Source organism: Globicephala melas, chromosome 14, assembly GCF_963455315.2.
Source record: "Globicephala melas chromosome 14, mGloMel1.2, whole genome shotgun sequence".
NCBI classification, from domain to species: domain Eukaryota; kingdom Metazoa; phylum Chordata; class Mammalia; order Artiodactyla; family Delphinidae; genus Globicephala; species Globicephala melas.
Window position 1 is genome coordinate 45,323,752 of NC_083327.1, and position 25,824 is coordinate 45,349,575.

General features: G+C 38.8%; 1 long non-coding RNA gene across 1 annotated transcript in view; it reads left to right on the forward strand.

Annotated features, from left to right (window-relative positions):
- The window catches only part of LOC132593348 (uncharacterized), a 39,661-nt gene that overhangs the window by 3,557 nt on the left and 10,280 nt on the right, over positions 1-25,824 (forward strand). The window contains exon 3 of the long non-coding RNA XR_009558725.1: positions 23,961-24,092. This is a non-coding gene — a long non-coding RNA (uncharacterized lncRNA). The remainder of the gene's footprint in view (positions 1-23,960; positions 24,093-25,824) is intronic.

The following is a 25,824-nucleotide window of genomic DNA, read 5'->3' on the forward strand; positions in this document are numbered from 1 at the left end:
GTGTGTCTGTACTGCTTTACATTTTACTTGATGAGGGAATATATTTTGGTTATGTTTCATATATTACCTTCTTGCACTTTGGAATCTAAGATGTATTTGTACACTACAGAGCAGTTGTGGGGCAGTTGGCAATAAACCCCACTACCCCAAGGAATCTAATATATTCTAATATGGTTCTGTGAGGAAACGTTCACACAACTATGAAATTATTCTCCATATTTCAAGGAATCATTGATTCTTCAGGAAAGATTTCTCGGATGGTAATGATTTTAGCAGAAGTTCAGACATCTTTGTTTTGCAGAATGATATATTTTATGCTTGTAATTAATGAAGCTTTCACATATTTACTGCTTCTGAGGTACCAGTCACTGTTGTAAACACCATCCCATTGTATCATTTAGTTCTCATAAGAACCCTGTTGAGGTAATGCTGTTATGAACTTCATTTTACCCACTAGGGAAATGAGGCAGAGACTGAGTCACTCAAAATTACCTACAAAATGATAGACCCATGATTTAAATCCGGATAGTTTGACTCAAGAGATCATGCTCTCTGAACAAAATGAGAAGTCACTTCTTAAAATAAGAGCATAAACTGTCCTCTCTTAGTGTTAAATTAATATGTAATTTTATGCCTCCTCCCCCATTTCCTTATCCACAAGCATATTAATATTTGTTAGGTAAGTGCCCAAGAATTTGATTTCTGTTTAGAGGAAAACCAGTTATTCGTGATACCTAAATTCAGTATTTTCTAAACCCTATCAGACCCAATGTCACCCTTTTATAACAGATATTTTCTAATAGTCATTACTTTCTTGAAATTCATGGATAATGTAATCCACCTACACATATAAATACAAAAACATCAATATAATGACGACCTGATATAAAAGAGAAATAAAAGTAATTTATAATAGTATCTGTTTCAACGTGTAAAGGCATTAACATGCCTAAGCTATAAGAAATGACAAAGTAGTTAGAAAGTTACACCTGTTGCTCTAATCACCATGGATGGAGACTGATACAGGTAGGTTTTCCTGGTGGCTCAGATATCATCAGTAGCATTATTTTTGGTGATGAGATTTTCTGAAATGGTGACTAAATCTTGGTTAAGTTCTGGAAAAGTTCCCCTCGCTTGCCCAGCTCTGTAGTTCTTCCATTGTAAGAAATACGTTTTCACGTCTCTGAAAGCAGGGTGTGTTTTATAAGCACTGTCAGCCAGGTGTCAGTAATGATCATTGTTCCTGTCATTGCCTGAACATATGCAAACCGGGTTACTGTTACCGATTTCATTTCCAGACAGACTCTTTGAAGACCATGTGAAGAATGGTTATAACCGCTAGTTGTTACTATGTCCTAATGCCCCATCTCCTTCTCAAGCCCCTCAGCTCTTACCCATAGCAGGATACAAGTCAAGTGTCATTTCTTCCATGAAGCTTTCACTGACTACTTTAATCCACATGGATGTCTTTCTCCTCTGAAAACTTTCCATCAATATCTTTGGAAGGCTCAAAAAGTGCCAAAATCAAAACATACGAAATTGGTGTCAGTGGCTTTGAAGAAAACCTGGACACGAGTTGAGCACTGTTTTAAGAAATACAGCATCATCAAAATACTCGATAGCAAGAGAATAATTTTGTTTTGAAAAACATGGATGTTGACAACTCTGAGTCAAAAATTTTCTGAATATAAAGAAGTTTTAGAAATACCTTCATTTATTTTGCTTTTTTTTTCTTTTATATGTATCCAGGTGTGTTTGACTTGTGTCTAAATATGTCTAAAGGAGCCCTTTAAATAGAGATAAAATTATGTATAAGAATGCATTGTGTCATAGTTTATTGGCAATGTTTTTTTCCCTTTTCTCTGTCTTCCTCTCATTCTTGGTGATATTTAAGTAATATTATGTTTTACAACTGACAGTGTTTTGTCAGATGAAATGCCATAGTTTCCTTCCTGGAAAATTCATTGTATAGTAAAACAGTGCAAACATATTTTGTTTTTATATGTAAAATTATGTTAAATTCCAGGCTCAGATAGATAAATATAAATGGGTTTCCCTCCCAGAAATAGACCAGTGTCTTGTTTATGAGGACTTCCTGCGTGATATCTAGCATCCCTGGCCCACCTAATGAAAGCCAATAACAACCTCCATTCTTTGTAATATCTAAAACTCACCTCCACAAATTTCCAAGAGACCCCTTAGGAAGGTATCGCTTCTACAGAGATTTTCTCCTTTGAATACTTGGGGGTACGGTATTCCCATCGCTTTTCACTAGAGGGAGCAACTCGTCTCTAAGAAAGTGGTATATCTAGTCTATGATGGAAGAACTTTGGAATGGTCTCTCACTATAAATGAAATACTCTTGTAATTGAGATTGAATCATAATCTTTTATTCCCTCTAAGCTGTAATTGTTACAAGTTAGTTTTCTCACACAGGCTTAGGTTTGTTATAATGGCTTCCCATAATCAAATCAGGCCAAAGTATCTCATATGACCCTGCCTACTCTGACAAGGCCCCTACCCTGTATTACAGAAGTCATGGACCCAGTTTCAAGTTCCAGCTCTGCCACTAACTGGCTGTTTGACCTGGACAAGTAACTTCATCTTTCTGAGTCACAGCCTCCTCATAGATAAAATAGAGATTATAATACATGCTTTAGAGACCTATTAAAAAGATGAAATAAGATACTGTAAAATATTTAACATTATAAGCTTTCAATGAATAGAAGCTGGTACTATTATTTGCATTGTTTTTATGCTAAAACTTACGTACATTAAACTATTGTCCATGGTATAATAACTGGGTACTAAATTCCATTATAAAACAGATAAGTGTTTAGGAGTTCAGAGGAGAAAGACATCCATGTGGATTAAAGTAGTCAGTGAAAGCTTCATGGAAGAAACCACACTTGACTTGTATCCTGATATGGGTAAGAGCTGAGGGGCTTGAGAAGGAGATGGGGCATTAGGACATAGTAAGCATACTTGTCCACTACTCCAGTTATTTCAACATACATTCTAGACCTGCACTGTCCAATATAATGGTCAGTAGCCACATGTAGCTATTTAAATTTAAATTAATTAAAATAAAAAATTCATTTAATCAGTCACACCACATTTCAGGTTCTCAGTAGCAACATCTGGCTAGTGGCTACTGTACTGGACAGTGTGTAACATTTCATTGTGGCAGAAAGTTATATTGGACAATGCTGTACTAGACATACAGCACCGTCAGGTGGTAGAAAAAAGGCTTGCTAGAATTAAAATGCCATACCACAGAGAGAGGCTTATGCTTCATAAAGTTCTTAGAAAAAAATATTTAGGGCTTCCCTGGTGGCGCAGTGGTTGAGAGTCCGCCTGCCGATGCAGGGGACGCGGGTTCGTGCCCTGGTCCGGGAAGATCCCACATGCCGCGGAGCGGCTGGGCCCGTGAGCCATGGCCGCTGAGCCTGCGCGTCCAGAGCCTGTGCTCCGCAACGGGAGAGGCCACAACAGTGAGAGGCCCGCGTACCGCAAAAAAAAAAAATTTATTAAAATTCATGCTTTCAGTTAACTTTTTTAGCAAAAATTGTGTGTGTTTATATTGGGAGTAAGTATTCTCCCTGGAAGTACTTATCTACTGGCTCACTTAATATCAAAAAGATCATCCAAATATTATGCAACCCACGTCCTTCACTATAAACCTTACAGATTTAAAATAATTTACCAAAGTGAGCCATTACCCTTCAGAGAAAGGACTGAAGCTAAATGAATCAAATTCAGAAAGAGTTAGTTGAAAAATTTGTGTAATTACATTAGTCATTTAAATAACCCATAAAATGTGTTCTTGGTGAATGAACTCCTACTGTATTTTTAGTAAGAAGAAAAAAATTTTAATAAAATGAAAAAAATAATTAATGGAAATAGTTATGTAGATTTAAAAATTTTTACTATGAATCTTAGGGATTTGTTTGGTACAATACCGAAAATTGACAGTAAAGCCCATTGAATAAACATGATTTTTATATTTGAAAGCATCTCAAACTCCTAAGGTTAAGAAATTTCATACAAGGGAACATATTTCTTTGCCTTTTCTAGATAAACTCTTTAAACATTGTTCCCATGAATTTGTGCTGTGGCTGTTAATTAAAACTCCAGAGCTCATATATAAGTTACAAAAATATCAGTAATTTTTTAAAGTACAGTCCCACGGTCAAAGAACCTTATTGGAACAACCAGACTGTCATGATGAAAAACAGCCCTCTTGTTTTAAAGCAAGTTTCATCAAGGTCATTTATACTTTGCACATAAAAATTAATTCAATATGAAAAGTTTGTATTATAGTGTCTAACTTGATACTTTGGTTTTCTTTCATAACACTTCATCTGTTACCTGAGAACTCTGCCTTGTGAATTCTTTGGCTCTAAGACTATATTACAACTTCCTTGAGTTTGTAAGCAATCCATTCTGTGCACATCTGTCTTAAAAATGTGAATGTTTGATTTGGAAGGAGACCATCATTCCTTCATTTGATCATTAATAGAGATTATCTCATCTTCCTGTATGACATAGGTAGAATTCACCTTATTGGAAAGATCAGGAAATCTCAGAGACATCAAGTGACTTGCCTAAAGTTATATAGCTAGTAAGTAATGTAGTGTGGATATAAACCCAGTTTGGCTGACTTCCAAGCTCTTTCCGCTATGCCATGTTGCTTTTCTGATTTTTTTAAATCTTTGACGGTAACCAGGGAACTCAAGGACTATTGGCTCTTTCCTGATAACTGCTTTTTCCAGGGTTTATATTTCCAGTGCCCACCACCCAGAGTATCATCCTACAGTGTTGACTGCATTGATTGAATGATTACGGACTGAAATCCAGCTTTAACAACCATGGCAACCGTAATGTATTAATCTAAACAGAACATACGGCTTTTAGGAGACAAGTGCCCTCAGTGGAAGCATTTATTAAATGTGGGACAGATTTAAGAAACAGTACCGCCTGCTACTGCTGATATTTGTAACTTAACAGCATTTCCAGATTCTTAGACGTGGGGTTCAAAGAATTCATTTGCAATAAATGAACTCAAGGGTAAAAAGAGCTCTGCCTGTAAATATTTCATTAGTTTTCACTGTACTATACTCAGGGGGAAATTTTGAAAGTAAAGGTTTGTTATCAGGAAATGCATGAAGTCCAGTCTGAAAATAATTCTAACTTACCCTGAGAAAAGAGTGGTAATCTGCATCCTTCCCACTTAGCATTTCATCTGCCCATATATAGTCTCTCATTATTGGAAACATTTCCCTGATTGTAAAAACCGAACAGGATCATCTTAACTGCTTTCTTCTCTCCCAAAGAGAGAAAGTGTTCTGGGTTTATCCCCAGTGGAATTGCTGATGAAATGCTGATCCTAGAACTGTGTTACTAATACAAAAAAGTAAACAGAGCACCCAATCTAAATTTGCTAAATTTTCTAGTCACGATTCTGGTCTGCATTGTCTTTTGGAGCACAGTAGATTGGATGCATAGATTGGAGACCTGACCACTCTATTTGGTCTTTCTAAACTGTAAACTCAAAACATATTTGTTGGTGTTTACTATATGCAGGACACCGAACTGTGTGATAGGATTCAAAGATCTGAAGGACGTGAACTTTGTTCATTAGGAATTTATGCCATTGTGGAGAAGATAGAGAAGTAGATAATTATAATGCCAGATGATAAATGCAGCAAGAGTGGTGTGAGCCAAGGGCTGTGGATTCACAGAACAGGAAGTTTATGTTCCTGTAATTGACAAGAGAGCTGTGTAAGAATTCACAGAGGAGACAGTTTTGAGATGAGTCCTAATAGAAAAATAGGATTATAAGAAGAGGGAGAGAGAGAATTTTAGGCTGAAGAAATACCCTGAGCAAAGACCTGGGACTCAAGTAGGAGCTCAGACACCTTGGGGAATGGCTGAAAGAGAGGGCAATTAGTTGGGGGTGGGGGTGATGATTCAATGAAATGGAGTCTAATGACTAACAGTCTCTTATATACTTGTGTGTATAATATACATTATTATATGCATATAGTGTATATATGCATTTTAAAACCCTGTGAATATTAGAGGATATTGGAGGTCTTTAAACAGGGGACTAACATACATTATATCAGATAATAACTTAATTGCCAAGAAAACAGCTTGAAGCTTGTATGGTTAAAGGCTGGGAGATCAGTTGTGAAATGTTGAAATGATTCAGACAAGGATTAATGAATATATCTTTAGAAATGTGGTAGTAACAGAACAGATGACTTCAGAGAAATAATAAAAGAACTGATTAAAAAACTAGATATGAAGGTGGGCAAGGAGTTGAGGAAGATTGATTTGTTTTAGTTTGGACCACAGGGCTGGGTGGAAATGTAAGTTATGAAATATATGCAGAGGGTCAGGTTTTGACGAGAGGGGAGAAATCATGAGTTCAGCTATAGACAAGGAGAATTTTGTTGTCAATCTGAGGTGGCCCTTTGGAGATACGGGAAGATAAATTCGGGCATTTGTAGGTCAGGAGAAGAGTGTGTTCTACAGGTAGATTGGGACCTCAGTGTATGGGTGATAGTTGAAACTATCAGAGAGGATGAGAACACCAGAAAGACATGTAGAAGGAGAGGAAAGGAGAGCCAAGAATAGAACTCTGGAACACCAACATGAGAGAGACAGGTGAGGTGGAACAAGCAGAGAAAAATTGAGAAATAGCTATTAGAGGTAGGAGAAGAACCAGAAGAGAGTGTTGTCCTAGAAGGCAAGGAGAAATGGACTTCAGGAAACCAGGGTTAAGAGGATGCAGCCATGTTGAGTGAGATGAAGACTGGGAAGAAAAGTTCCTGAACTGGGCAAACATGTGGGCATGGGTGTCTTTAGGGAGGACAGTTTGAGAAGAGTGGAGGGGCAGGATGGTTACAGAGTTGAGGAGTGAATGACAAATGAAGAAATATAGCTAGCATGCGAGGCCAGTTCTTTCATAATTGGCAGTTCAGAAAAGGAGAAAGACTATGTGATTGATTCAGGGAGATGTTGGGTTGAAGGAAGAAAGTTTCTAAGAAGTGGAATTAAAGGAAGTCCTAATCATATATCCTTACTAAAGTAGGGATAGACCAGATGTCTTAATCATTTAGGCTGCTATAACGAAGTACTATAGGCTAGGTGGCGTGTAAACAACAGAAATTTATTTCTTATAGTGCTAGGGGCTGAAAGTCTGAGATCAGGGCGCTAGCATGGTTGAGCTTGGTGAGAGCCCTCTTCCCATTTGCAGACTGCCGACTTCTCACTGTATCCTCATATGATGGAAAGAAGGCAAGAGCTCTCTGGAGTCCCTTTTATAAGGGCACTAAGACCATTCATGAGAGCTCCACCTTCATGTCCTAATTACCTTCCAGAAGCCCCACCTCCTAACACCATCACTTTAGGGGTTAGGATTTAAACATATGAATTTTGGGGGACACAAACATTCAATCCATTGCATCAGCCCCCCTCCACACAAAAATGGAAACAAACTAAAAGGCAGTAGAAGAAAAGTTGGATAAGTTATGGCATGTTCAAATAATTGAATATTACATAACCTTTAAAGGAATAAAACGGATCCAAAGCAGTGACTTCAAAAAGTATCCATGTTAAATTAGAAAGATACAAAAAACATTGTAGATAAATATATCATAATTGTATTTTAATAAATAATATAAGTTGATACCCATATATCTATATAAACATGGAAAGGATGTGTACCCAGCTGCCAACAGTAGTGGTCTCCAGGGAAATGGGGATGAGAAAAGGAAAAGTGTTCTTTAACTCCTTGCTTCCTGCAATTTTAAAGAGGGGTGGTGACATTAGAATAACATTTGCACTTTTAATTTAAAATATTTTTCAAACAACATTAAAGAAAACCCTCTCATAAAATGATGAAATAATTTAACTTTATATGATCAAATACAGAGTTTAGTATTCACTCAAAAGAAGAAAACACCATAAACTAACATATTTGCTATGATAATTTTTTGGATTGGTATTTAAAGGCTGAAGCAAAAACACTTGCTCAAAATGTGATACTGATTTCAAGGTAAATGGAGGATTTTTTTTTTTTTTTTGCTTAAATTTGGAAGATGAGGCCAATAATAGGTTAGAGAGTAATTTAAAACAACTGGAACTCAATCAGAAACTTAATTCGCTGAGATGAACCTCTGTATTATGGAGTATTGGTTGCTTTAACCAATGAGCTAGAAGTGACCTTGGTGATTTATTTGGTAGTAATTTTTGTTTGAAGTACTGTATATCTTTTAAAATATATCTATGTTAGTCAGTGTTCTCCAGAGAAACAGAAACATCAGGAGGTAGCTATAGATATGTTTATTTGGGGGAATTGGCTTACGTGATTATGGAAGCTGAGAAGTCCCACAATCTGCCATCTGCAAGCTGGAGACCCAGGAAAGCCAGTTACTTAATTCAGTCTGAGTCCAAAGGCCTGAGAACCAGGGGAGTGGATGGTGTAAATCCCAGTCCAAGGGCTGAAGAATATGAGATGTCCCAGCTCAAGCATGAGGCCCGGGAAAGAGTGAATTCCTCTTCCTCTCCTTTTTGTACTATTCAGGTTCTCCATGGATTGGATGAGGCCCACTCACATTAGGGAGGACAATCTATTTCACTGAGTTCATCGATTCAGATATTAATCTCATTCAGAAATACCCTTCACAGAAACACCCAGAAATAATGCAGTCAAAAGACACATAAAATTAACTGTCACAATATGCAAGTTAGTAATTAGTGAATAGTTAATAAGTATGTCTATTTTTTATAAAAAGTTATTTTATATGGAAGGCTTAGAAGCGAGATGCTGCAGTTAGCAAAAACACAGCTAGCTTCCAAGTTAAAAATTATTTATTAGAATTTCATTGCAGGTAACCGATTCCTTTTAAAATGTAAAGGCTCCTGGGCTTCCCTGGTGGCGCAGTGGTTGAGAGTCCGACTGCCGATGCAGGGGACATGGGTTCGTGCCCCGGTCCGGGAAGATCCCACATGCCGCGGAGTGGCTAGGCCCGTGAGCCATGGCCACTGCGCCTGCGCGTCCGGAGCCTGTGTTCCGCAACGGGAGAGGCCACAACAGTGAGAGGCCTGCGTACCGCAAAAAAAAATAAATAAATAAATAAAATAAAATAAAATATAAAGGCTCCTGTATTTATACACTAGTTAAAGTAACGTAAATAACTAAACCAACCTTCTTAGATTGAACTTTGGGGTCTAAATGTATTAACAGAAGTGTTAAGGAATAGGAAAGCCCTAAATAGGGGACTTGAAAAGCTTTAGGGTACAAGAGTCCTTGAGGACTGAGAGTAGATGGAAGAAGTATTTGTAAATGGAGGTAAGATGTCAGTGAAAAGACCTGAGAGCTAATACCTTACTCATGGTGTTAGAGGTAGTTGAGCAAGTCAGAACCTCAGACCAGAGTCTATTCAGTGGTCGCTGGCCCCATCTTGAGGCCAGAGGGAGAATATAAGGAAAAGAGGAGACTGGAGTATAACAAGTCCCTCCCCTAATCTTCTCCCACCCCATCTTTATTAACAGCTACCAATGCAGAATAAAATAATATATGCAGAACGTACCCTCTCAGAACCTGGAAGTATGCTGAAATGAATTGAATACCAACTACTTATTGAGCACTTCCCAGTAAGTAAGTGTAGGTGTGGAGGCTTCCAGGATAAAGACACTGTTCCTGCTCGAGAGATTATCCAATGGGATGGAGGACATTACACTGCAGTTTGAAAAGGTGAATGTTAGGCATGTTTTACCAAGTACAGTCTGAGTGCTGAGCACAGGGGAAAGACCTAGTGATTGCCTGGGGGGTTTGGAAAGAGTTTTATAGAAGAGGGGACACGAGCTGGGACTTGAAGGAAGAAGAAAGGTGTTAGAGGAGAGGATGGGAAATGGGCAAGTATAGACAAAGTTGAGTGGCATGGGCAGGGGGAAGAAGGGGGAGGGAAGAAGGCTGGAATGTGAGTTGTGCTGTATTTGGGGGGCTTTGAGGCTCACTGTGAAGTACTGTGTTCTGCCATCGGCGTCCTATTGAACTCTGACAGCATGCATTTATTTTTTCCTGTTTAAAATTTGCTGACTTTATCCCAAACATTTTTTAATTTCAGGGTCTTTATATAAGATGAGATGTGATTCAATGGCTAAATTAGCCAATGTGTAGAAAGGGAAGGCAGGAAACTCCACATGGAAAATAAAATATAACTGCCTTAATTTAAATATTTAAACAAGAAAAGCTTTTAGGTTTTCAGAAAACAATAATTTATCTCCTGTAAATTGGTATGTTTTTTGATACCATTAGTTTCAGTTATTTTTCAATGCATGACTAAACCCTGGAACAGAACAATTTTAACTCAAAGCTACAAATGGATTTACTTAAGGGGAATAAGAAAATTGGAAGTTACATTTTATTTTCATTCTATAAATAGCTAGAACATTATCATTAGAAACCTCTTTAGAAGTGGAATTCCATAAACTAGGACTCCACTGATGAAAAATTTTCCATAATCTCATCAGTTTTGCTTTTTCTTAGCAAACCATCTCTTCATGATTATTGTAAACCAATGATAAACAAGGTATATTAGAGTTATACTTACAATGTGTAAGACAGATAAGCCCTTTCATTCAATCTCATCAATCTTGGAAACATTTTTTCAGTAAAGAAATATTTCTGAACTCTCTAGTATGTTCTAGGTACTGGGGATATAGCTTTGAATAAGGCAGGCCAAATCCCTGACTATTAGGAGTTTACTTTCTGGTGTGCAGAGAGAGACAATAAATATAAAAACATATAAAAAGGTAATCGGGGTGACTGTTAAATGCTCTAAAGAAAGTCAGTTTCAAAAGTGATTAAGGCTGGGACTTCCCTGGTGGTGCAGTGGTTAAGAATCCGCCTGCCAATGCAAGGGTTACAGGTTCGATCCCTGGTCCGGGAAGATCCCACATGCCGCGGAGCAACTAAGCCCATGTGCCACGACTTCTGAAGCCTGCGCACCTGGAGCCCATGCTCCGCAACAAGAGAAGCCCGCACACCACAAAGAAGAGTAACCCCTGCTCGCCGCAACTAGAGAAAGCCCACGTGCAGCAAAGAAGACCCAATGCAGCCAAAATTTAAAAAAAAGTGATTAGGGCTAAAGTAGTAAGAAGAGGCCTTTGTGTGGAGGTGATTTTTGAGTTAGAACTGAATGGTGAGAAGGTGGGAAAAGCATCATTAACAGAAGGAACAAAAGAGCTAAGATTGAGACAAGTCTAATCAACAAAGAGTAGGTGTCTCGAGTAGTAAACTAACTTTACTGAGGAGGTGAAGTCAGAGAGGTGGGGTAGGCAGACCATGCAAGGCTTTGACGGCTGTAAGGAAGCTGGATTCTATTCTGTGATGAGAACCTCTGAGTTTTTGGTAGGATAAGGATGACATAATTGGATTCATGCTTTGGAAAAATCATTTGGGGATGTTACCATTTCTACCTGGGGTTTTTCTTTGGTGTTATTAAGTCTTTTAGCTAATGCAGCAGCTACAGCAGCATGTATTTAAGTTACTTTAGAATGTGAGTGAGTTGCTTCCTTTTTCCTAAATGAGTCAGAAGACATAAGCAGAGAAGACATAATTCATAAATATATAGACCTAGATAGATCTAGATTAGGTATAGGCATAGGGGTAGAGATAAAGACAGAGATGAGACAGAGACAGAGAGATGAGGGAGGTTCCTCTCATTCAACTTGTACCGAATAAAATCTCCAAAATTTGAACAAAACCATTCACAACTCTTTTTTTTCTCACCTAAGAGGTCCAAGGTAATCCTTCAGTGGATATCTTTAATAGTTATTAATGTCGAAATAAGTTCCATAGTATACTGTGAATATTGAAGTTGAGAAAGTAAAATTAACATGGTCTAAAAGAAAGTTAGCACATTTTGCTGTTTTCTGAGATTGCTAGTGTTTTGGCAGTGGTTGGCTCTGGGCAGGCATAATGTGGAACATCACATGGAAATCGAGTTGTGGAATTTTAATAAACTGCTGGTCTGCTAATAATTTGCTTTTGTTCAAACCATTTATTTTTAATTTGGCAGTTATTCCTAAATCTTAGCCCAGAAAAAAAAGTGTAAATTTTTCTTAGGAAGATGTGTACAGTATTAAGAAAGTGTAGACACGCCTTCACATCTTTCAGAAAGACATTTTATTCAGACTAAACTACTGCAGAGGTTGCTGTAGTCCTTTGGGACCTCAAGTCACAATTAGAGAACAAGTGAAAGTAATAGAGTCAGGTTTGAATAGCAAGTTTCAAGTAGTATATTTTAAGTGGCTGTTACTATTTTGGGAATACTGAATATTCCTTAATAGTACAGTACTCATTTCATGCCATATCTGAATATTATTTTCATACAAATGCAAAAATGAAAGCAAAAAGTCCAACTTCAAATGTGCAAGTTCCTTTAACTTCTGAATATATAATTTTTTCACTTTTTGATCAAATTCCACATGAGTGAAGAGCTGGGAATTTTTAGAATTCAGAGGGTCCAGGTACAACATTTGCAATTGCTTAATATGCTTCATTACATATATTTATCTTATCTTTCCCTTCCTGCTGAAGATCTACTTTGCAAGAATGTTTTCCTGACTATTCTGCCTCAGGCTATCAAGTCTAAAAAAATGAGGTTTTTGGCCTTCTACTAACTTGCTAGTGTCAAAGAACTATTGTCCTTCCCCCATTCCTCCCACCCTTTGAATTTAAGTCCAAAATAAATGAATGGTAACAAGTTTTCTTCACTGCTTTTTAGTGTAGAGTTCCAGTTCAGAAAAAGTTCTGTTCAAGAATGAATTCCAGCAGTGTTCCTATTGCCAACAGGCAGCATTAAAGTCTTGGAATATGGAAGTAAGCCAGAGTAAATCCTGCTCTATTTGAGTGAAGTAGTTTATATATGATAACATATGATTATGATTCTTAATGCAAACTTCATGGCCATCTTTTCTTGGGTTAAATGATGAGTGATTATGGGCAGCAAACTTAAAGGTGAAATCATCCCAAGTATGATTTTTATTCAGATACTGTGCAAATACAAAATATGGAGCAAGGTCCTAAGAGATAGAGCATTCTTTGGTTGTAGAATGGTAGTTGGATTACTCAAGTGGTCAGGCTGAAGGTTTTGGAGTGGCCGTAAGTGCCAGCATAAAGAGGGAGACAGCAGACAAACTGTTCTGGGGCAGGCTTCTCCCTTGGAGGTCAAAGGCCGTCCTGAGGACCCACCTGGAGAGGGAGTCTTGTTCCGCTTCTTCCCTGGAGATGGCCAGGCCTTCCTGAAATCCCTGGCCTTAGCCATGTGGAGCTAGACTGTGTAACTCACCGTTTCAGGAGCAGGGAGGTCAAGTCCTGCTCAGGGTCATGCTCATTCAATATGTTTCTGTGTTACCTCTTCTATTAAATGTCTATGTGTCCCAAGAGGGAAGAACTGTATTATTCTGTTCTTCATACATTCAACCTTGATTTTCCAATCTCTTCTCCACTTCACAACCAGAGAGACCTGATAAGTAGTAGCTGATTAGTTCACATCCTTAGTTAACCAACCCCCCTCCTCCACACCTGCCCAGTGGCTGATTATCTCTTAGGATAAAGACCTCACTGCTGGCCCTCTCTCTCTCCCTTCTAGCTACAGTGAAGGCTTTCACTTGCACGTTTAGGCAAAGTTCCTTCCTGCCTTGGGTCCTTTTTATGCAGTTTGCTTTGCCTGGAATTCCCTCTACCCCATCCTCTCTGCCTTCCTCACCCTTTTCACCCAGCTACCTCCTACTCACCCTCTCATCTCAACTCACAAGTCTTCCTCTTGTGAGGAAGGGAAGACTTCCTTGAGCCTCTACACCAAGTCGGGCCCTCCCCCTCCTTATACACCCTCACTGCACTCTGCATCCCCATTTGTAGCACTTAACAATTGTAGTTAATTATTTATTTAATATGTTTCCCTTGGAAGATTGTAAATGCAATGATGACATCAAATATGTCTGTTAATTGCCAAACTTTAAGAACCTAGCACAGCATCTGGCACACTGTAGACATTCAATATATATTTCTTGAATGAATGAATAAACGGTGAGCCAACAAATGACCAGCTGGATGGTCTGATTCTTTTTTGCACACTCCCTCCCAGCCCCCCCCATGTGAGGGACAGGACAGTAGGAGACAGGTGTACATGATGGGTCCTATAAGGCTTAGAACAGTGAGGGTGGAGGAGGGCTGATGCAGAGAGGGGCTGATAAGCCTCCTTTTATTAAAAAAATAAATTTATTTATTTATCTTTGGCTGCATTGGGTCTTCGTTGCTGTGCGCGGGCTTTCTTTAGCTGTGTCGAGCGGGGGCTACTCTTCGTTGCAGTGCACGGGCTTCTCATTGCGGTGGCTTCTCTTGTTGCAGAGCACGGGCTCTAGGCACACGGGCTTCAGTAGTTGTGGCACAGTAGTTGTGTCTTGCGGGCTGTAGAGCACAGGCTCAGTAGTTGTGGTGCACGAGCTTAGTTGCTCCACGGCATGTGGGATCTTCCCGGACCAGGGATTGAACTCATGTCCCCTGCATTGGCAGGCGGATTCTTAACCACTGCACCACCAGGGAAGTCTAAGCCCCTTTTTTTAGAGGCACTTACAATTCAGGAGGGCCAGAGATCAAATAGCCAAAACCATATCCTGAAGAAGAGTGAGGGCTTTGGATTAAATGGTGAGCCAGGCCTGTAATGGTTGCTAAGGGATAAAATCAAGCAAAGAGCCAAAGATGCTGAAGTGAGGAGAAGTGAGTCAAAACAGGGGAAACCAAGGTCCTCTCGGTAGTTCCAGATGTAATTGTGCCAAAGCCTGGGGAGTCTTCTGTGAGCTTCACTCACACATTCATGGGTGGAATGTTCATTTAAAGGTGTCAGTCTAGGTTGCAAAGTATTTACCCCTACTTTTTAAATACACTTCCACATTTCCTCATCTGAAACCTTTACAGTCCCATGAGTTTGATATTCAGAGTTTTTTGGTTTTTAGAAAGGAGGTATATAGGGCGGATATACCATGACTTGAGTACTACACAGTGAGTTCTGAGGCAGCACTTCTTAATTATCAAATACATTAATAGGCATGTGGGGAAATGTATGAATATTCACAGTGACTGGGATAAATAAACACTATCAAGAGCCTCAGGATCACTTCAGGTCAAGTTTTGCTGCCAAATGAGATACAAAAACATCTTCAGAGTTTTTTCAATTTGGAAATTCTGGATGGGGAATCATGAACCTGGTACAAAGCTTCGTTCCTCTGGCACCCTGTTAATTCCTGTTTGATTCTCAGCAGCAGGGGAGGAGCCGACCTGATCTGCTCAGGGCTTCCTCATTTCTGCAGGGAAATCCCCAGAGTCCTCCCAGCCCTCATCTGCCTGGAAGAAAACTTGGCCACCCCTTCCCTTTCCCTTAAGCTACTATGAGATGGTTGTCAGTCTACAATCCGTACTAAGTATCTGCTGTGTACAGGGCTCAGTTGGGAGATGGAAAGCTAAGCAGAAGATAGACTATTTAGGTTTATTCTTCTTTAGGTAATCCTTCTCCATCCTAGACATCTCACCTGAGCTCTGTGTCTTATTTCCAACTGCATAATACATAGATCTACTTAGCACTCAAAAGCAAAACTGGTTATCCTCCTTCAACCTAGAATCAAACAAAGGACAAAATCTATTACTTATAATCCTTGTCACCATCCATTGAATGGCCCAAGCTAAAATCAAACTTTCATTTCTATACTTTTCACACATAATGGGCTCTAAATGCTGTTGAATTTCCCATGTGGGCCCCCTTCTCTCCCATCTCACTAAGCCTTCATCACCTCAAGCTGTTTCCAGGTCTCCTCTCTGCCCCTTATTTTATGCTGTCTCTTACCCATCCACCTCCTTCTCATTGACCTTAGTGATTTTTCAATAATAAAGTATTTTTAACATATTGTTTAAAAATGTCAATGTCGTGAAAAATAAAGGCTGAAGAACTTTGCAGATTAAAGGACATGAAAGAGACAAGAAAATGAAACACAATTCATGGTCCTGGATTTGGTTCTACAAGATAAAAATTGTCATATTATAAAGGTCATTATTAGGACAATTGACAAAATTGGAATTACATGGATTAAAATTTCCTGAATTTGAAGATTGTAATTCGGTAATAAAAGAGAATGCCTTTGTTCTTGGAAAATACACACTGAACTATTAAGGGGTAAAAGGATTAACTACTCTCAATTAGTTCAGAAAAAAAATGTGTGTATATACATGTGAGTGTATATAAATGTGTATGTGTGTACACACACATGCATATCTATGTGTCTATTTCTGTATGTCTATATAAATAATACATATGTTATACAGAGAAAGAAAAGAGAAAAATAAAGCAAATGTGGCAAATAGTAATAATTGGTAAATCAGGGTAAAGGGTAGACAGGAGTTCTTTGTACTATTCTTGCTTTCTCTAAGTTTGATATTATTCCATCCTAAAAACTTATAAAAATTCAATTTTTAAATAGTAAACGTGTATTACTTTTATCCAAACACCAAACTTTATTGATAACACACACGCACACAATTTCATCAGCTTCCCGCTGCCCATGTAGAGAAATTTTAAGCTCCTCAGCATCATGCTCAGGACTTCCTATAATCTGGTCTCAAATTACTTTTCTACCTCACTGTTTCCTTTCCCTGTGGGTACTCATTCTATCCATGACGAAATGATCACCACTGTTGAGGTCCTCTTCTTATATCCAGCCATTCCCCCAAAACTTCATCTGTATGCCTAATAGGTTTCTAACTCTAAACTATATTCTTTTTGGTATTCCCACCTGTGTCCTACAGCTGTGCTCCTACCCCAGTTTTCCTGATCTCAGTCCATTCACCCAGTTGTTCACAACAAAAAACCTGGGAATCATCCTTTATTTCCCTCTTTTTTTTTGTTACTGGCATTCAGTCCACCAACAGCTTTTTTTTGTCCTAAATGTGTACACTTCTCACAATATTTATCAAACCCACACTATTTATAGATGTAGATAAGATAGATAGATAGATGATAGATAGATAGATAGATAGATAGATAGATAGATAGATAGATAGATAGATAGATAAAGATACACCACCATCAACTCTTGCCTGGACTTCAGCAAGACGCGTATCCTGGTTCTACTCATCCCCTTCATAGTGTCCTTTCCACACACAGCCAGAGTGAGCTTTCCAAAACATGAATCAGAACGTGTAATTCTTTTTTACAATGGCTCTCTCCATGGCTTCCTTAGAACAAGTCCAAGTGTCCCCTATGGCCACAGGGCCTTTGTGCCCCACGCTGCCTGTGCCTCCAGCCTCAGCTCCAGTTTCCTTCCATCTGGCTGGGTGTGCTCCCAACCACTGTGTCTTCTGGCTGTTCCCCCAGTGTGCCAAGCCCTTTCCTGCCTCAAGTCTTTACATGTGCTGCTCCTTCTGTCTGGAATGCTCTTCCTTAGGCTTTTGAATGTCTGTCCCTTCACATTATTCGTGTCTTACTCAAATACCACCTTCTCAAAGCCTGTCCTGACCAATATATCTGGAAGAGAACCCACAACCTTGCCATTTACTGTTCCCTTGTCCTGCTTTATTTTCTTTACATCATTTGTCACAATCCAAAACCATATCTTTTTTACATGTATGTTCATTTTCATAATGTCTCTCTCTCCCATCAGGATATAAGTATCCTGAGGCAGGAACCTGGACATCTAGCTCACTACTATATTCCTAGTACCTAAAACATTCAGTGAAATACAGTCAAAATAAAGAGAGAGACAAGAAAAGAGAGAGAAAGACAGAGCTTTGTTTCCAGCTCAGAGTCTGTTCCATTCCAGCAGGCTGTGCTGACAATTTCATGTTTGTAATTTTTTGCTTGTAACAACAAAAGATTGGCAACAACCCAAATGCCTATCAATAGAGGACTATTAAAAACATCATGGAACATGCATACAATAGAAAAAAAAAGCCACCTGTATAAAAGAATGAAAAAGATCACAATGACCTATCTCTGAAATAAAATGAAAAGAGTAAGTAGCATACCTGTGCTCTGACCATCTGCCTTCCTGTCTCTGGGCCTTTACTCATGCTGCTGCTTCTCTCTGAAATGCACTTCTCCAGACCTTTTCACTCTCTGTCAAATAGCACTTCCCAGAGAATGTACCCCAACAAACTATTTAAAATATCTTTTACACCCCCTCGTTCATTAATCTCTTGCCTTACTTTACTTTTCTGTGTGGTAATTATCATCCAAAATCATATTATTTACTCATACATTTATGTATTTTTTAAAATTGTTTGTCTCTCCTACAGGAATGTAATCACCATGAGGGCAGGGACCTTGACAGTTTTATTTGCTGCTGCATTGTCAGGGCCTAGAACAGTGGCTGGCGGAAGTTAGAAACAAGAAATGAGATAGAAAGAGGTAGAACTGAGTTTTCTAAGTCAGTTTCTGTTTGATTCTAGAGTATATCAACCACCACAATGAGCTATCCCTCATTTTCAAAATCTTCTGTGTTAGGACCTTAGTGCTTTCAGTCTGAAAAGGACCTTAGAGATCATCTAGTCCAAGTTTTGATTTTGCAGAAGAGATGACTGAGCTGAGAGCTAGGTGATGTGTGGAGGTCCAGGGAATGTGGGGTTCAGGGATGAGAGGACTTTTTTTTCTTTTACTTTTTCAGCTTTGGAGTATGTAATGTATTACATTTTTGTTTTAACTATATAAATACATTTTGAAAAATATCAGTAAGATGGTAACCAGTTCAATAATTCGGGCATAAACACTGTAAGGGTTTGGAGGAACGTAAGTCACTATGGGCACAGTCACTGGTCAGAGCAGCCTTCCTGAAGGATGATATAGCTGGTCCTTAAAGGACAGAAAGGATCTGATGGTGAAGAGGAAGGAGCATTTCAGGAAAGCACTGAAGGAGTAAGGAGTGGTTGGTGGGGGGCCAGGGGTAATCCAGGTATAGGAGGGAGACTCTAAGAGGAGAAACCTATTGCCATCTGTAATATGGTTTACTCTGGAAATAGAAACTGGAACATCAATCTATAAATCTTTAAAGCCAGTAATGGAGAAACTTACTCTCTTATGTTTTTCTGGTTTATATACATTAACCTTTTTTTTTCTTTTCTGTAGACAGAATATGTATGCCAAACAGCAGTTACAGATTATTATGGATTGAATTGTGTTAAAAAAAATATGTTGATGTCCTAACCCCTAGTACCTCCAAATGTGACTTTATTAGGAGGTGGAATGTTGCAGATGTAATTAGTTAAGATGAGGTCATACTGAGGTAGGGTAGGCCCCTAAGCCAGTATGACTCATGTCCTTATAAAGAGACAGCCCTGTGAAGACAGAGGCAGAGATTGGAGTTATCTGCCAAGGAACATCTGGGGCTACCAGAAGCTGGAAGAGGCAAAGAATGGATCCTCCCTGGAGGCTTGGAGGGAGCACAGTCCTGCCAACACTTTGATTTTGAACTTCTAGCCTCCAGAATTGTGAGACAATACATTTTTATTGTATTAAGCCACCCAGTTTATGGTACTTTGTATGGCAGCCCTGGAAAAATAATATATAGTTTGTACTTTTACAACCCAATTTTTAAATGAAGCCCAACCATAGTAAATCATCACACTGCTTTCTAAATGGGTTTATGCAGCACTTGGTGAATTTGATTAGAGCTCTCCCTATATCTTTTTGTTGGTTAGTAATAATGATTGCTTACATAACACCCATAAATGTGTGAGCGTCTTTAACTGCTCTTTGCACATAAATCCTTTATAAATTAATTGCAAGCAGAGGTGGAGTAATTCAAGCCACAAAGAGTGAATAACCACCAGATTCAGACATAGACCTTCTGTTTTCGTTTTCTAGTTGAAAAGCTCAAGCTTCAATAGGCTTTCTTTTCCTTTTCTCTTAGTTGAAGCATTAATTTCTGTGTATAGTTGATCAAATGATTTAGTTATTGCTTTCTTAAAAAGCACAGACTCTAACTTTTTGGCTTTAAGTTCATGAACATGCCTGTCATCTGGTCATTTATTGTACCTACTCTCTTGACTATAATAATAGGTTTAGGACTTACTATCCCAATAGGTTTAGGACTTACTATCCCAATAACTTTGCTAACTCATATCCTGAATTAGAGATAAAATTCATAGAGAAATTAGTGATACATATATGTAAACCCTCCTAGGTACAGAGCAATTTTCTCATGGTTTATATCAAGTTTCGCTTTACTTATCTTTGTTTTCAAGGCTCTCAGCTACTGCCTTGATGATTTCCTTTTCCCCATTTTTTTTCTGTCAACGTAATCTCTTATACTAAAACAAGATTTACTATTTTGTCTTTTTCTTTTCCAGTTCATGTGCTTTCATAATAAGGATAAAAGAAAATTTTGCTGTGTTATCATAAGACAGAACAAATTAGGTTTTTCAAATAGATTGCCCTCCTTACTTTATTCAACTTCAAATTTAATTCTTAATTAATTTTTTTTTTTTTTTTTTTTGGTGGTATGCAGGCCTCTCACTGTTGTGGCCTCTCCCATTGCGGAGCACAGGCTCCGGATGCGCAGGCTCACCGGCCATGGCTCACGGGCCCAGCTGCTCCGCGGCATGTGGGATCTTCCTGGACTGGGGCACGAACCCGTGTCCCCTGCATCGGCAGGCGGACTCTCAACCACTGCGCCACCAGGGAAGCCCCTTAATTAATTTTGAATTCTTTTTTTTTTTTTTTAAGACTTGAGGGTCATGGGAACAAGTTTCAGCTTAGTCACATCATATGGATTTTAATCTTTATAGTTATCTTGTAATGCAAACAAATATTAGTTATTCTAATAAAGGGTTAGAAGAAATGTTTGGACGTCTCATAAGAGTTTGACTCAGATAAGTTATTCCAATAATACATTTTCTCCTCTTCAATTATTGCTTTCCTTCTGGTCTCCTGTAAGCTTCTTAAGTTCCATCTGACTCTTAAATGCTTTAAAGTAATGCTCTGGCTTAAATATATTAGGGGAAATCATCAGATTTGCTTTATTCACAAGATATTACCATTTTATTTGAGGGAGATTTTAATAATTATTGTTTTATATTAAATGGTATCAAAAATACATTTTGTAGTTTCCTTTTACATTTTTCCTTAGTCATTCTTTACTGATTCATAATATAAATGGAGAACAGTAGATAGCCCCTCAGTGACTGTTATAAGGAGTCTTAAAGAATTGGCTGGTGCTACAAACAAGATGAGTTCTTTTAGCGCTTTATCTTCCATGTCCTCAGGGATGCCAAATAAAAGTTACATTTAGCAATATTTGCTTCTGATATATGGCACCAGCAAGAGCTCCGTTCAGGTACAGGAATCTGTGTCAAGAGGCAGGTTCTGGCCCCATTGTTTTAGCATCTGTCTTGCAGCCCCAGACTGAAATTCTTCTAGGAGTGAGCTGAGGGAGGTGACGTGAGGGTAGCCTGGATTTGCCTCCTGTCTTCTCCTCTCTTAGTTACTTGGGCAGATTCCTCCCCCTCTCTGGATATCAGTTTCCTCATTGGTAAAATAAGGAAATGGCAGATAGCATTTGTTGAATATTTTGTGCCTGGCATGGTTCCAAGCACCTTACATATAAGATCTGTTTAATCTTCACATACTCTCTCAATCCCCCTCCCCCACCAAAGTGTCCTTGCTCTAGAATGTAAACCTCACAGGGCAGGGATTCCATCTGTTTTGTTCACTGGTACCTCTGGAACAGAGCCTGGCACTCAACAAATATACACTGGATATTGAATAAATGAGGTACAGAGACATTAAGTAATTTACTGATGCTCATGAAGCTAGTAAAAGGGACTGAGGAATTGATCCCAGGCTGTTTATCGCCAGAACCCATACTCTAAAGCACTATGTTATACTGCATAAAATTAGGTAACTGATAGCTTCCAAAGCCATGTCTCATAATGCTGGTTTCACATCAGAATTATATCTGGTGCTTTAAAAAATACTGATGCCACTATCCCCCATTAAACACTCTGATTCTCCTTTAGTGGGTTTGGAGTCACTACATTCTGTCTGAAAATTTCAAGTGCACTGAATTACATCTAAAGTTGAGACTCAATGCTTAAAGTTTATATCAATAAATCTCTTAATTTTATAAATCTTAGAAATTTATTCTGAAAGTAGTTCAGACTGAGTCTGGAAAATAGAAGGTCAAATGGGAGACAGTAGGACCAAAGCCTGCTTCTGAGTTAGGTTCATTATCCGGCTCATGGTTGGGTTCATGGTTGAGATCATGGATCTTTCTACAAAGACTTTCCAACTGGTCCTAAATGTTACATCAGATTGGCCTGTGACTCATAACTAGAGACTTTCTATAGGCTGATCATTAACTTATAATGATCTACGTGATTTAAAATCAGTGGTGTAACCATTAGTGATTTAACCATCTGCCTAAATACCCTATTATATAGAATATACTATGTCTTGTCTACAAGGAATTCAATAATCTTGCACCAGCAAAGGAATGAAATTACTACTCTAATATCCCAGTAAGAAGGTAACAGTGATAAGGAAAGTTCTGATAGAAAATGTTATCATTGTTTTTATCAAAATAGTAATTCATAATTTTCAAGTTTATACTTCCATTTCAGATATCTGTGTCTAACAATAAATGGACAGCAACCCTCCCCTGGGGCTGGACTTAAGAAATTGTTTTTTACACAGTTTTCAATTAATGATCCACGCTCTACTAGATAAACAGAATTTTTGAAAAGTACTTTTTGGTGAAGCATTATCCCTTCAATTTATCAGATAATCTTTACCACAACAGTGCAATTGAATATAGAGCTGAATGACCTGAAGTAACATCCAGCCCAGGAAGACTGGTATTTGATTGTGCTGTAGGTGACTTCCTGAAACTAATTACAGTAACCAATGTGTTTAAAAGTGCCTGTGAAATTGATTGAGCTTCTTAAGAAAAAAAGTACTGTGCAGATAACTCATTTACTTCTAAAAATTCTGTTAGTTTACGTTAGTATAAATTATACAAAATGTGGATGCCAATTCAGGATTAAATGTGCAAGAAATTATTAGGGTAAAAGCCCGTGACAGAAAACGGAGAGGGAAAATGGGGAATGTGAAATGAAAATCTGATCATATCTTGGTCTTACTTAAAATCCTACAATGCCTTCTTGTGGCCCATAGAGCATATGCAGTACCTTGAACATGGCCTGTAAGGCTCTGACTGATTCACTTACCTTCTCAACCTCTTTTGATTCTTTCCCCTTCACCTTCTTCACTCCAGACATGTTGGTAAACTCCTAGCTTCTTGAAAATGTCCTTCTCTCCCGTTCACTGGCCTTTGCACTTGACAGTCAGTCCCTACCTTTTCATAGAGTAGCTAAATCTTACTCCACCTTCACATCTCAGTTTAATCATGACTTCTTCTGGGTACTGTCTCCGACGCTCCATCAAATTCCTTGCCCCTTTCATCATTTTTGATAAAACCTAATGCACTGTGTTGCAACTGGGGGAGATAGATGGGCTCCTGAAAGTTAAGATGTTTAGGGCTTCCCTGATGGAGCAGTGGTTGAGAGTCTGCCTGCCAATGCAGGGGGCACAGGTTCATGCCCCGGTCTGGGAAGATCCCACATGCCGCGGAGCGGCTGGGCCCGTGAGCCATGGCCGCTGAGCCTGCGCGTCCGGAGCCTGTGCTCCGCAGTGGGAGAGGCCACAACAGTGAGAGGTCCGCGTACCACAAAAAAAAAAGTTAAGATGTTTATACGACTTCTGTTTTGTCACAGTGTGATGCTCTGATACGTGTTATGTAATTTTCCTCTGCCTTGCAGTAAAGACCACTACTCTCTGTTTTTATAGTTCTGCCTTGTCAAATGCCAACCCATTTATAATTTGTTGTCTGACTTACAGCATGCATTCAGATATTTTCCTGGCCCATCACTATAGTAACTGGGAGAGAGTCCTCATCCTGAAGGAGCTCAGAGGACACAAAAGCAGAAGCCTGAGAAGCAAGAGCCTACACAGAAGAAAGGAAAATCTGAGGTAAGTTTTCTCTTCAACTCTTTCTGTGAAAGAAAAACCTTTGATGTTTGAAATATCTTAGGAGCTGTTTGTGCCGATGTGATGAAATCTTTTGGAAGTTATTGTGATCTTCTTACTTCTTTAGGTCTTGTTGATAATATTTAAATGGTGACAACATAACCCTGTTTGACCATCTGTCCCACTCTCTGCCGTGTACTTTCATCTAGTGCTGTGGCAGTCTAGATGTCTTTTGGCTGCTGCTGAGGTGCCCAAATCCTGACTCACTACAGTCATACTCTGTCTCTCTTGCTTGGCCAAGGAAACTGTTACATTCTCCCTTCATTTGTCAAATGTGGATATTGGGTTCTCCCTAAAATTTACTGCTGAGCATGGGGCATGAATTAGGATGGAGACTTCATGGAAAGAAAAGTGAAATATATCTAAATCTAAATGGGGGAAATAGGGTGTAAGAGCAAAATGAAGCAGAAAATTACTAGACAGGTGAGAAAATAAATATATTTTCCTAAATCCACTCCAGTGGAAAAAGGGAAGGGCCAAATAGAAATATAACCCTAAGTAGACTCTTCAAAATCATGACAGTCAGGGAGTTAGATTTTCATGACGGTTCACATTTACTAAACTGTAGCCTTGAGACTCACGTTGGAGGTCATTTATATGATCTTCAAATATGCAGGCCTTCTACGTAGGCCTTATCACTCCAGGGAAAATGGATTGGTGGATTCTAAAGGGGTTTACAGTGCAGATAGTAAGAAGAGGAAAGAACAGGGAAAAGTTAGGGAAAGGTATCTTCAGCTGGTATAGTGCCATCTTCTCCAGAACAGACGCTGTTTTCCTCAGTTGCCTAGTTACCCAGCACAACGCAAAGAGTAATCTATTAGCTCTTAGGTACTAAAAGAGGTGAGTCAAAGACTTCAGGAGATTATCTCCTAGTAGAAAATTAAAATAGGTGTTTCATGGATTTCTCCCTTTCTTCCATCACAAGGTGAAACAGGTAAGAAAGAGGAGGGTTAGGTTAAGGGACAGGGTTAGAATAAACTTTTAAACTTCCATATGTGACCTGGAGAGCTTATAACTGACCCTGAGTGATCTTGTATGGTGTTGGGGTTCCAGAAAAGGTAGAATTCGAGGAAGATGGATTTTATCATCAGGATCTTGGACAAATGATTTGCTGGAAGAACCATAACTGGTGTCCAAGGGATAGAAATCATTGGGATTACAGGGTATTTAGAGTTTAGAACTTTAAAGCATTCTCATAATACTTGACTACAGAATGCTCCCAGTAAGTATTTCTATTTGTTATCAATGGGCCCATTATTGGTGTATGCTTCATACCTCATTGGCCATTTTACATAGTTTTTAGAAAATGCCTTATTGTATATTTTATCTGCCTAATTTTGAGGATGATTGAAACCATTATGTGTGTTATTAAGAAATTATGTTCTTACACAAGAAGCTTAGAGACATGGCTGCTAAAGTCAGACTCTTGATTGGCATTTTCACTTCTTTTAGTACAAGTTCAAGTCTGTTCCTCCTCCACGGAGGCCAGAGCAGTATATCAAAGCCAGAAGTACAGCTAGTCATCAGAGTTCAGGTTCTTTCCTGCTTCCCTGTGGGAGGGGTCAAGAATACAAACATCCTCAATTGCTACAGCAGGAGGGAACATTCGTCCATTAACAGAACCAAACAGGAAGCACCAAATAGACATTTCTTCTATTTATTTTGTGACTATGAA